The following is a 13,036-nucleotide window of genomic DNA, read 5'->3' as shown; positions in this document are numbered from 1 at the left end:
CCACACAGCCATTTCTTTACTAAATACACTTAAATACCAAAAATACTTAGGTGCCTCTCCTCTATGGCCTTGCACTGCGAGGGTTCCCTGCAGTTCTTGGAATGATGTGATAAACTTCACAGTTGTTTTCCTACTGGACTGCTTGTGGAGGTTTTGTAATTTGGGGCCCTCCCTCCGCTGCCTCGCAGACACGGGCTCCCGGGTCCAGAACAGGACAGAGGTCTATTCAAAAATTTCGAAACTTAGGTTTTATGGGTCGTGCCAAGCACAGGCAGGCCTTGTGTGGAAGCCCCAGACAACACCCGAGCAGGGGACATAAATTTCACTTTATGAGGGTAACTACCTCAGCTCTTTAAAAAGATTGTAATGTCCATTTAAGACAGAGCATGATTATATCCTTCTTATATTTACTTGCTGTTTTTCTCCCTCACTTTCTCAATTTTTGTTAGACACTCACATCATCTATTTTGAATTCACTGTGAATCAAAATCACAATCACTTAATTTATGTCTTCCATCCCCGAGCATACACAATAGATATATTTTTAGACAAAAAGGAATATAAGACTGCAGTTCTGAGCTAATAAGCGTTAACTAATTGATACAGGAGCAGAAAAATCTGTTACATTAGGGTATGTTTAAATAAAAACAAACCTAATAACACCGCAAAGTAAAGACCAATTAATGTGCATGCCTACACTGTTATCCCGAATTAGTTGACTTTTTTGAAATTTGGGTGGAAACCCGTCGCCCTAAAAGTTTTTATTCAAGGTGAGACTTAACAGTTGGAAGTTGTATTTACACAGAAAGGTGATTTGATGTAGTAGACAAATCAAGTATACATTTGTAGTCATTACTAAAAATCTTTAGTTAACATACTTTTTTTTCTGGAGTCATGTTGTCTTAAATAAGTACGGAAGAGAATTCTTGAGAATTCTTAGAGTAAAGTCAGAATTCTGACTTTATTCTCAGAATTCTGACTTTAAAAAAAGTCTGAATTCTGAATTTAATCTCAAAATTTCGAGAATAAAGTCAGAATTCTGACCTTTTTCTCAGAATTCTGACTTTGTTCTCGAAAGTTTGAGATTAAATTCAGTATTCTGATTTTATTTCTCAAAATTCTCAGGTTAAAATTGTCAGAATTCAGACTTTAATCTCAGAATTTCGAGAAAAAAGTCAGAATTCTGACTTTTATCTCAGAATTTAAAAAAAATTAACAATTCTGAGAAAAAAGTTAGAATTCTGAGAATAAAGTTAGAATTCTGAGAATAAAGCCAGAATTCTGAGAATAAAGTCAGAACTCACATACATTTTTCACCAGTGGCCCTAATCCTCTTCCGTAAATAAGCATGTTAAATTAAAGCTTTTTATTTTATTAAACCTAAGTTCATGAAGTGATGACCGAAAGAACGAGATCCAGGGTACAAGCGGCTGAATTTAGAATTTGTCATAGAGTTACCCTATTTCTAACAAATCAGCAAATTACAGTTATTCAATCATACATTTATAACTTATTAACTACGGGGGTGCATTTTCAGAAGACCAGGGACAGTGTAAGTCGTACACAGTCGGCCTCTGAACTCCGACTTTCAGGTTCACCTCACCGGCAAACATTATTCCTTAAGGCTCATTTATGCCGTTGTGGCTCTGCCTGCCAACGTGGCCAGAGTTTGCCCCCCCCCCAGAGGTCACTCACTTGTGCTTAGGGGTGATCTGAGACATTTGAAGTTGTTACATTGCTGTAAGACCTCTCTCCACCAGACCAAAAATGACAGCTCCTCAAGGGGCTTCAGTTGTATGCACATTCTCCTTTCATCCCAGGAAATACATATAGCAAGATGAGTATGTCTCACAATGAATAGATTCCCCATTGTTACACTTACTAACATGATAAATATAGGGATTGCACCCCAGTGAGATCCCCTTTGTTACACTTACAAGATAACATGATAAATAAAGGGAATGTTGGATTCTAATGTGGCATTCTAAAGCAGAGTAAGATTGCACCTTGTTACGCTTACCTACATGATAACTACAGGATAACTGTCATCTGTAAATTTTAAGATTACATCCCTCTTTCATAAATAAAATGTAAAAAAATAAATAAATCGCTTTATTTATAATCAGTGAAATAGACATTTTTAAAAACTTTAATGTGAACTGTCCACAACCTGTCCTTCAGAGTAAAGCGTGTTTGTATAGTGTTATGTCACGTTGTGTCAGCTGTTAATGTAGACTCTCAAGTCAAGGGTCATCCTGATGCATCTTCATGAGGATTTCCTGATGCTGTTTCTCCTCTGATGCTTTTCAGTAGTGTGAGGAGAGTCTGTTAAGTCCAGAACCAGGTCACTCAGAGGACCTGTAAAAACATTGCACATTTAGTGTTAGATTGTACTGTCATTTCATTTCAAGGTGATAACAGATAGACAGAAGTTATAGGCTAGTTCTACAATACTGCACGTTCAGTCCCCTGCACTGTGTACTTAATTTTTTCACTATCACCATTGTACAAAGTCTACCAAAGTATCTCACCTCATCAGGGTCATTGCATTTCCATGAGGGATTTTCCATTTGAATTTTATGTATGTAGGTATGTGTGATGTATGTGTTTGTGTCATGATTGTCTTGCTACGGAATGCCTAAAATTTCCTTCGAGATGAATAAAGTATCTATCTATCTATCTATCTATCTATCTATCTATCTATCTATCTATCTACCTATCTTAACTGTGTAGTTATTGAATCAGCTACAAACAATGATGTTGCTAGGTGGCCTACATGTCCTGCATCTCTGATGCATGAAATCTGAAAGGACGCAGTAAACTGACTTGCCATGTGTCCATTAGTTAGCTAATATTCCATTTATCAAGGTTGCAGGGAAATATGAATTATTGCTCTTCCCTTTTAGTTCCTCCAGCCTTTAGAGGATGAAGAAGCTTCATCATTCAGTGGGAAAAATTAGTCATAAAATGTGTATTACTGTGTGTCAGTATTGCCCAATAAGAAAATCTATATTATATAATGTTACACATCATACTACAGCAGCTAGTACAGAGACTAGAGGAGGACTAAGCAGGGACAGGGTCTTCATTTGTACAAAGCCAGCTGACCTAACTTTGCGGTACAAAGTTTCATGAAAAAATTTCTTTAGCTGTTACTTAACTGGTGTATATAAAGGTTTTTAAGTCTCTGGGTATTAACATTTCTGCAGCCTGTGTGGCTACAATCAAAGCTAATGTTAGCCGCATTAGCATGCAAAACATGCTTACGTTAAACTTCAAAATAAATCGTAAAACGACACAAAAATGGAAAAACTTGCAGGTTTCAAGTTGAAACTGGGTCGTCCTGCTGTATGCTGACTCTATAATGTAGTAGTAGCTAGTATCAAGAGTAGTAACCGAGTCACCTAGACTTGAAAAAACGACTGACTGCCATGTCTGTACCTAGAACTCTTCTCTTTATTCACTAACCAAAGGCAACAACTAACCGCCTCTTTCCACTACCGTTTCTTCCCGTCACGATAAAAGCTCTTGGCAGTGATATAATTTCCTCTTAATATTCAACTCAGAGAGCTTAAAAAACTACAGTAATGTTAGTGTGTTTTGCTCCTACTCATTGCTAGCCTGATCATCGTCATACTCAGATTCTAGTCAGAATACCAGTCTGATGCTCCAATGGGCTGATTATGGGGCGTGTTTCAATCAAAACAGGAAAGAAAATGCCTCTGCACTCAGTTGGATAGACCTACAACCAATCAGAGCAACAGTGTGTGTGACGTATGTTGAACCTTTGCCAAATCCTTTAGGAAAGACTGCAAAAACATCTTTCCAATCATAAATGCCTTGATCGCGGTTCTCTGTTCCTCTTTTTAAATGAATGCCCCATGGGGGAATCTACACACCTCAGTTCTCCTGTGGCGGCCATCTTTGTTCAACAAATTCAACCCAAGCGCTCTTTAATGAGAAGGTTGATTACATTACTGTTGACCATCTGTCCATCATTGTATAAAGACCAACCTGACATTTTGATTGGTCCGAACCGCTCTGGTTCAAGCAACGGATTAAGTCCAGGCCGAACTTCCCGACCTCAAATGTTGTGGGCGGGGCTAAGTTCGGCTGTCAATCACTGCTCCAGCAGGTCACTGAAAAAAGATCAGCTTGTATTCCATTATAAGTATGACGCCAAATGATTTATAATTGTATTCTGTAACACATGATTTTTTTGAAAAGTTACAAAATGAAGTTGCGTTCAAAGTGATTTTTAGATCTCAAGGACGTTGCAGGTTTCCATTGCACACTTGTGCACGTTGCAAACAGGGATGCAATTGGCTTTCAAACTACTTGGCATGTCACAAGTCCTGCTCGTACATTAACGTGTTAGACTGAGATTAAGGTGAGAAACTTGCCTCCTTCAGCAATGTCAAACTGTTCACGTACATCATGCTGCACAGCAAAGCTCACACATCCAAGTGAAGTAGCAAAGAGCACACTTGCAAATGCCACAGGTTTTCTTAAATCACTTAAAGAAATGTTCCACAGAGCAAATCTGTCAGTACTTTTGATTCTTGCATGAGGCCCTTTCTCCTAAAGAACTGTATGCTTGAGCACTTTTTTTCTAAGATTAGTTTTTTGGGGCTTTTAATTTGATAGGAAGTGAAGAGAATATGTGAGGAGGAAGACATGCAGGAAATTGTCACATGGCGGATTCGAAGACTGGACCTCTGCATCGATGCATAAACCTCAAAGTATATGTGCACGTTTGAGCACTTTTAATGTTTTTACTATAGTATGTGTATTACAGTATATGGACCATAGGATATGAAATACAGTGCAAAGAGACAGTGCGAGTCATTCATCAGACATTAGCCAACCCTGCCCTGTAATTTCGCCCCTTTCTCTCCTTGCCACTCCACAGTGTGAGCTCTTATTAGAGTGGGCCCATATCTCTAACTGAACAATGACTTCATGTCTCTGCAGTTAATTATCTGTCTGATCCATACCATAGAGAAGAATGAATGAACTCCTGTGTTCCATACATAGGCAGCACTAATGTTCTTTCCATATAGGCAGGCACAGGCAGAGTCACAGGACAGACCTATTAGACCAATGTAATGAGTTTACATATGAGTAATGGACGCTTACTTGCACAGAGAGCTCTCCGCGCATTGTTTCTAAATCAGTTCCTCTCCTGATCCGAGTACTGCAAATCTTGGGACTAATTTTCCAGGTTGGAGAATGATTTTCAGCAAATAACTCTTGCATATAGATGGGTGTGTTATACCATGTTTGCAGGTATAATCAATGCATGCTATACAAAAGCAGTCATGTACACCGCTATCGTACGGTATATAAATTCAAAGAGGCTCTCAGTTTCTCTCAGTGAGCTCTTCTGTGTCTGATCTAATACTTGTACACTATATTGGCCTGAAATGCCGTAATGGCCCCATCTGTGATGCAGTGTATGTGCTAGTCCTGCATCAGTGCTTTTAAACACCTCAGCCATCATTCTGCAGCACTGGTGTTTATTTAAATGGATTTGGCTGGCTTAGGCTGTAAAGAGAGAGGGCATAAAACACAGAGGGCTAGTGAATTACCAGCAATAAAGCTGCGAGCCGAGCCTGTTGACGGACCTAAGCCTATGTGGGCCATGCAGGAAAACCAAATCCCAAAGCTTGCATCTAACAACAGCCTCAATTCTTGCTAATTGTCTCTCCTTGTCATCCCTGTTTACTCAAGCCTCACCACTCTTCCTGTCATAATGGATTCAGGGGCCGGACAAGTCATGTTTGATTGATTTCTCTCCCTGACCGCTCAGTGGAAGGACTCCTGGCTGTGTGCCAGCTGTACAGTCGGCCGTCCCTGGTGTGTGTGTGTGTGTGTGTGTGTGTCTGCATTAGCACATACAGTCTGATGTGTGCGTGCACAGATGGAGCCAGTATAGCATAACCGCCACACTATAACTCTGCAGTAGGACACTGCGGAATACAGCGTTGTGCCCGGAGGGTGTCATTAACATTTAGAAACAGCCCCAGCATCAGTCACACTGCCTCTGCTTAGGTGTGTTTAACCTTTCTATGTGGAGGGATATAGCAGCCAGAACAGAGGGGATTTAACAAAGAAATATACCTGCTAGAATGGAGAGAAGTATCAAAATGCAAAGCAACGTTGAACAGAGGGCATTGCCAAGGAACAGCGTATTTCCATAATGTATATGTTTTGGGTGTGTATGATTAGGAAAGTCAAAGCAAGGTTGTTCAGGTTTGATTGATGTCCTGAAAGAGAGGGAAAAAGTTGCACTCTAGCACTTATTACATTGAAACTTTTTCTGTTCTATCGAGTCTGACTCTGTGCTGTTACAGTTTTTTTGGTCGCCAGGGCCATGATGGATGTGCGGGGCTGTCATGGCTGGATCGCCTCAGTTAAGAAGACAGATTCAAGTTCGCAATGAGGTCAATTAAAGTTCACGGCTCTGGAGTTATTGTGCCTGGTGCTTTCCCTCCAGTAAGACATTCTGCTGACGAAGACGATGATGGCGATTCTACTGATGTTTACTTAATTCTAAATGAAGGAGGGGCATAAGTCCAGTTGGCACGACGGGCAGAGTTGACAGTTTGAATGCGTGTTTCTGTTGAACTTCTGCACGATATGACTGTGTCTAAGTGTTTTGGAGAGAGAGGCAAAGAGAAAGAGAGAGAGAGAGAGAGAGAGAGAGAGAGAGAGATAAAGCTACTCTCATTATCGCTGAATAACTAAGCATACCCAGTCTGCCAATTATGGAGTGTGATTGTTAAAGTTGTTAACATGTCTATGCAAATCACTTACATTGGTATTGAGCATCATGTAAGTGATACTCAATATTGGAATTAGCTTCCAGGTAACATTTAGCTTCATGTCCAATCTGTAAAGATTTTGTATATCAGATTCCTTATTGCAAATCTTAATGGATCAGCATGTAATCTTGACATGGTTTATGTCAAATCTGCAAAAAGTAGATGGTATGTGTTAATAAATTCCTCAAATTGTAAAAAATGACAGTTTTCTGTGGCTTAGAGATTAGCATCACCATTAAAGAGCAATACAAACAGCACAACATATGCTGTATATGATCTAAAACCAGTAATCTAATGGTAAATTATGAAGCACGGTTAAATAAAAGGGGAGCATTAGCCATAGCTGTCAGCTTACTCTGATTGATAGGCCGAACCGGTCGTGGCAGACATTGTGAAGTATTGAGTGTGGGAAGCTGTGTGTGTGTGTGTGTGTGTGTGTGTGTGTGTGTGTGTTTGTGCATGATTGGAGATGTGTATTACAACTATTATCAGAGACATAAATCACTTTATGAGGTAAGATTACATTACGATGAATCTAATGCAGCACATACTGTTCAGCATGTCAAACACAGTGTGTTATGGAGGAAGGTTTGTATATAGGATTCTAATTAGGGGCTAATCCTTCCATGTGTCTAAACAGATATATATATATATATATATATATATATATATATATATATATATATATATGTGAGAGCGCAGTAGAGAGTGATTTCTGTCATCAGTTGTGAATAAATCCTCCAATACGGCACCTTGTTTAAAAGAGGCTTACGGTAAAGCCCATTAAAACATAAATACCATCAGTACATTAGATCTAACTTGGTTTTACAAAGCTAGCTAAATTATTACTGCCTTTGCACCCATACCAAAAGCCTCACAGTTTTGTCATAGTTCAATTCAATTTCAATCCAATTACATTTTTTTTGTAGTATCAATTCATAACAAGAGTTATCTTGAGGCAATTTACAGATAGAGTAGGTCCAGACCACACTAGTCCATATAATTTCCAAGGACCCAACAGTTCTAGTAGTTCCCTCCAGAGCAGTGCGACATTATGTCGGAGGCCGGTGAACTATTTTCGTAAAATACGAGATCGTATTTTTAACTAGCCGCTATTATGGTCGGTTTTTAAATTCCGTGGAAGCCACGTTACGCGTCCGTCCCATTTTTTCCTTTCCTAACTATATTTTTGTTCAACATCCAAATGATACAACCAGCAGGTTCCCAACAATACATTCGCACTCCCAGTACGTCAAAAGCAAAGCTTGCTCGGGTGCCTTTGGTGTTTTGTTACTGATGCAAAATATCTCCGTTTAGCCCCTTTGGGCGTCATCTTTTAACGCTATGGGTCGGGACGTACCTTTAACTGACATACGGCACAAGAACAGCACAGTTGGAGGGATTTTTGGTCAAAGTACTCCCTACCGGTGCCGATCCTAATACTAAGTCATCTTATAGCACCGCGATCAAGCTGCTGCTTTTCCCAGTACGTCCCTCAGAGACGCTTAACCCTCAAATTTGACAATTTTTTAAAACGTTTTTTATATCAGAAATATGTGTTTCTTTCAATCAAATTGCTCAAAAATAGCATGGATGCATGCATTGAATGTTTTATGGATTTTGCAGGTCGAATTAGTGATTACTTCCATTGAGTTTTGGGTGATTTAAATGGATTTAAAACCGTATCCTGACTAAAATTTGAAATTAACTAATCTGTGATTCAGACAACATCCTCTGATCTTAACTATTATTCAATCTAATTCATAATTTCTGCTATTTTTGTAACTCAAAATGTAGTTATGATGTCTTACATTAGGTTGGTTGACCATGAATAAATAAAACGTTGAAAAAAGTGACAAAACATTTTAACATGACGCAACGATCGTGGATCGGATACTGACGCAACGATCCCCCCTAACACAAGTGTTAGGGGGGATAGTTGCGTCAGTTTTCGACGCTGAGAGCCACTGATCAAGCGTCAGTATTTGACAAGTTGGGAATGAGAACAGGTTGTTGTGAACCAGCCTTGACACCTCTTCTCTCCCTCCAAAGGTCTGGTTTGCCCACCGGCTACACAGGAAATCCGAAGAGGTGGGGAGACCTTCACTCCAAAAACACATTGAAGAAGGAGAACAAGGACACTTGTGCTTGGACGTAAAAGAAAGAGCAAACACCTGCAGCCTGGGTCTGTCCAAATGGAAATGGAGAGCTAACACAGGAACATTCAGGTCTGACAGGAAGAGGAGCACGATGAAGAAGAAACAGGTTTAGCCGATTAAGGTGCTGGCTTCTGCAATCTGTCACTGGGAATCTAATGGTAGCTTTAGTGCTACTGCCAGCAGTGCAAAACATGAGTTTTGTTTGATGTGGTTAAGAATAATAATTTCTCTGCTGTGTGAGCAATCACCATAAAATATATTTTCCTTCATAAATGACCCATTTTTTTGGATTGATTTTGCTGTGCTGACATTTGAGATGACTGCAACAAAGTTGAAGCTGTACTCAAGGCCACTAGAGGATCACCATTCTACCGCTTTAAATGGATATTTCCCATGTGGATTGCTTGTCTTTATGACTTAGTTTCAACTGCAGAACAACAGCCCAATCGCAAGTTTTAAAAAGAAGTGCATTTTATCCGCAAACGCCAAGAGGATACTGAACACTGAACAGCAGTAACAACCCGGCCCGAGATTCTTCATGATGTTCACAGAGAGAAGAAGTTCAAACACAATGAGATGCACATGACATTTTGAAGAGCAACATCAAGACAGGCGCTCCCAAGGGGTTCGATTACAAATGCTGCGAGCTTTTCGCCATCACAAACTAACAAGAAGCTGTTCAAAAAGGGAGACTAATTCAAAGCAAAACAAGACACCAACTTTCAACTTTTGGAGCCTTCATCAGCATTTGATGAGTGAAAAGGTAAAATGATTGGGTTCTGAGAGCAGTAATGCAACTAAAGTTCTTAAGTGTTACATTTTTCTCATTGTTGCTTTGAATCATAACATAAATTGGACTAATTGAGGATAGTAAAAAAGTAAAAAAGTGTCGTTTCTGAGGCTGCAGTTTATTTCTGTCACAGGAAAAACATGAGACAGGTTGCATTTAATCCATATGTGCGACTGATGACTGCAACTATGCATGGAGTGTGTGTGCATGTCTTTTAGTGAGAGTGTGTGACTTTAGCATCGAGACAACTCAGGTTATTTCTGGATATGGAGTAAATGGGAATAATTTTCTCTTTGATGAGCTTTTTGCTTAAATCTGTCAGATGCCTGCTTTAACGCTTCTGCAAGATAGCAAGATGATGACAACAGTTTTGGGCACGCACGCATGCACACACACACACACACACACACACACACACACACACACACACACACACACACACACACACACTAAAGGTAAATGCGTTGAGATTTCTCAGATACACTCCGGTCAAACACTCTTGATGTATTCAATGCCTGCCTGAGCCTCACTGTTTCGAATTACTTGTATGGTAATTTCGGAGAAACTATACATTTAAAAGAGCCTATTTCTATGGCTATGAAGAGATACGGGCGGTTTAGGTCAGAATCGCTCATGCACCCATTTTCTCCATCAAACACCCACCGATTGAGCCATTCAAATCTATACAGACTTGCCTGCTTCTCTATTTAGTGCTCATTTAGCGATATAAAGACGGGAGGAGATGAAAGGAGAAGCGAGCCCTCGGACCAGCCAAATGGTGGTGGTGTTGGCGGCCAAATCGCACACACTACTGTATATCCAAAAGGAGGTAGATAATTTAAAAGAATATTCTAGCTGCAACTTAAACTTGGAGCCATACCAGCAGCCAAAAGACTTGCATTTCACTCTTAATCTGTTACTTGCTCTCTTTTTCTCCCTCCTACCAACACATTTTTTATTTTCCTTTCCAATCTCAGTCACTCTCCCACCTCATCATCTAATCCAGCCTGAGGGTAGAGGAGTGTGTGTGTGATAGATGAGCCAGTCTTAGCCCTGCTCTAACCCCTAGCTCCCCACACACACACACACACACACACACACACACACAGACACACACAAACACTCAAATGTGCACGAAATAAAAAAACTAAAATGTCTGTTCATGTACATACTGTACACAGGCATCCACCTACACAAAAACTGCTTTTCTGACTCACACACGTATTGATACACACATAAACACACACACACACACACACACACACACTGCTGGCATGGCTGGCTAGGTGAGGGCATGCTTTGTCTGTGATTAGAAGGGCAGGGGTTATGATCTAGGTGCTGAGGTGCGGTGCTGCATGTATTATATATTGAACAATGAATCTTTGGAGAAAATGGTAATCCAAACATAGATGAAATATTCATGGCGCATGGCTGTGTGGTTCACCTCTTTTTGCTCTTTAACCAGATAAGATCCACGCGGGGGTAAAGCCGAGTTAAATGAGATAGGGAGAGGAGGGAAGAGAGTGCAGAGAGCAGAGGAAAAGGAGAAGTAATGTAGTGGGGCATGAAATCATGGCTGGCTTGTGTAATTTAGCTCTGGGATGGAGCTCACTGGCTAGAATTTTATTCTCTTCAGGCCTGCTTTTAACACACACATACGTGCACACACACACACATGTGCACTGTACAGCAATGTATACAAAAAACAAAAGTATTGCAAATAATGAATGACCTGTATTCCAGTTATCTTCACAAGGTCTTTTTTGTCTGTCCATCTCTCTTTGGGAAACATTGCTCACACATTTTTTAACGCTTCTGGTTTTTGCGCTTATTCTAAAAAAGACAATGTTCCTACTCAGCTGTTTACATGGCTAATGGAAATGAATGCATACTCTGATCCCAGCTGAAGCCATTAGTTCAATTTTTCATCTATGCATCGTCAACATTTGATTTTTTCAAGATTTTCCACCTGTGGCGGACTTGTTGGACCATGTGAACACAGCCTAGGTCTTTCATTCCTTCGACCACCTTCTTGAAAAGGTCTGTGTTGATGTATCTATCTTTCATAATGTTTTAAAGCAGCTATTTTTCTGGGCTTTTCTTTTGGGCACCAAGCTTACCAAAAAGAGGCAAAAGGCTCCAATTGACATGATTTTTCTATCTTCTGTGGATTTGTGGGTACTGGTGTTTTTCATAAAGAAAGCTACCGGCTTCCACAATACACACTTTCTTCTCCATCCACTGTCCTGGTGAGCAGTGGAAAAAAAAGGGATAGTTGTTTAGGGTTTTATAGGACTCAAAGGATGTCTAGTAAAAAAAAAAAAAAAAAAAAGGCACAAGCTGATCAAGCGGAACGCGCAGCAGGAATTCAGGTTTCAAGGTAGGTGGGTTCCACCAGAGAGAGACGGCTGGTAAACCTTCATATCAGGCAGGGTCAGGAGGTAGGTAGCGTGTGTGTGTGTGTGTGTGTGTGTGTGTGAGTGTGTGTGTGTTTGTCGTATCTCGTAATATTCAGAAGGAGAGGGTGTAATGCATGAGGTCGGCCCACATCCATGAAGTTTAACATTAAAGTGAACTGCAGAGATCTGATATTTTGTTGCCATGCTCATGCGCATAAGCTTGACAGCAAAATGTTACTACACTGCTGAAGGTACACACACACACACACACACACACACACACACACACACACACACACACACACAGATACACCCACACCATCTATGAAACACCCTATTAGGCCTCATCCCATCATATCTGAGCCCACCTCATCACTGACCTTACACTATAAAACTTTAACACACCTTGGTGTGTGTGAACACACTCCACAGTGTCATTACAGCAGCTCTAATAGGGTTGTGCGTGTGTGTCGGCTCCTCTGGGTTTATTTGCTCTGTGTTTCTTCTGCAGATGGAGGCTTTACAAGCCTAGAAACCTGTTATTGGCCTCCTGTCACTGTCCCAGTGAGCTGTGTTAAATCTATAACCAGCTGACAGTTGAGCAGATATTAGGGGACTCTCCAGAAACAATGGTACATCGAGAGAAACACTGTCGCAAAAGTGTAAATCAGAGGAGAAAAAAAAGGCTTTACAAGCTACTCAGCGGACGATGCTGATTATGATTATTATCGCTAGCGCTGCAGGGAAAGATAACAGGTGTGTGTGTGTGTGTGTGCGTGTGCGTGTGTGTGTTTGTGTCTTAGGGGATAATGTGCCTCTTTTAAAATTTGACCTCAGTTATGCAACACAGGTTATGTCAAT

At 40.4% G+C, this 13,036-nt stretch overlaps 1 long non-coding RNA gene across 1 annotated transcript in view; it reads right to left on the bottom strand.

The window, feature by feature from the left end:
* Positions 1–2,196: 2,196 nt before the first annotated feature.
* The window catches only part of LOC117957038, a 99,035-nt gene continuing 88,195 nt past the window's right edge, over positions 2,197–13,036 (bottom strand). Inside the window, exon 4 of the long non-coding RNA XR_004659428.1 lies at positions 2,197–2,358. This is a non-coding gene — a long non-coding RNA (uncharacterized LOC117957038). The remainder of the gene's footprint in view (positions 2,359–13,036) is intronic.

The sequence above is a fragment of the Etheostoma cragini genome, chromosome 14, assembly GCF_013103735.1.
Source record: "Etheostoma cragini isolate CJK2018 chromosome 14, CSU_Ecrag_1.0, whole genome shotgun sequence".
NCBI lineage: Eukaryota > Metazoa > Chordata > Actinopteri > Perciformes > Percidae > Etheostoma > Etheostoma cragini.
This window is presented reverse-complemented; position numbering and strand designations above follow the sequence as displayed.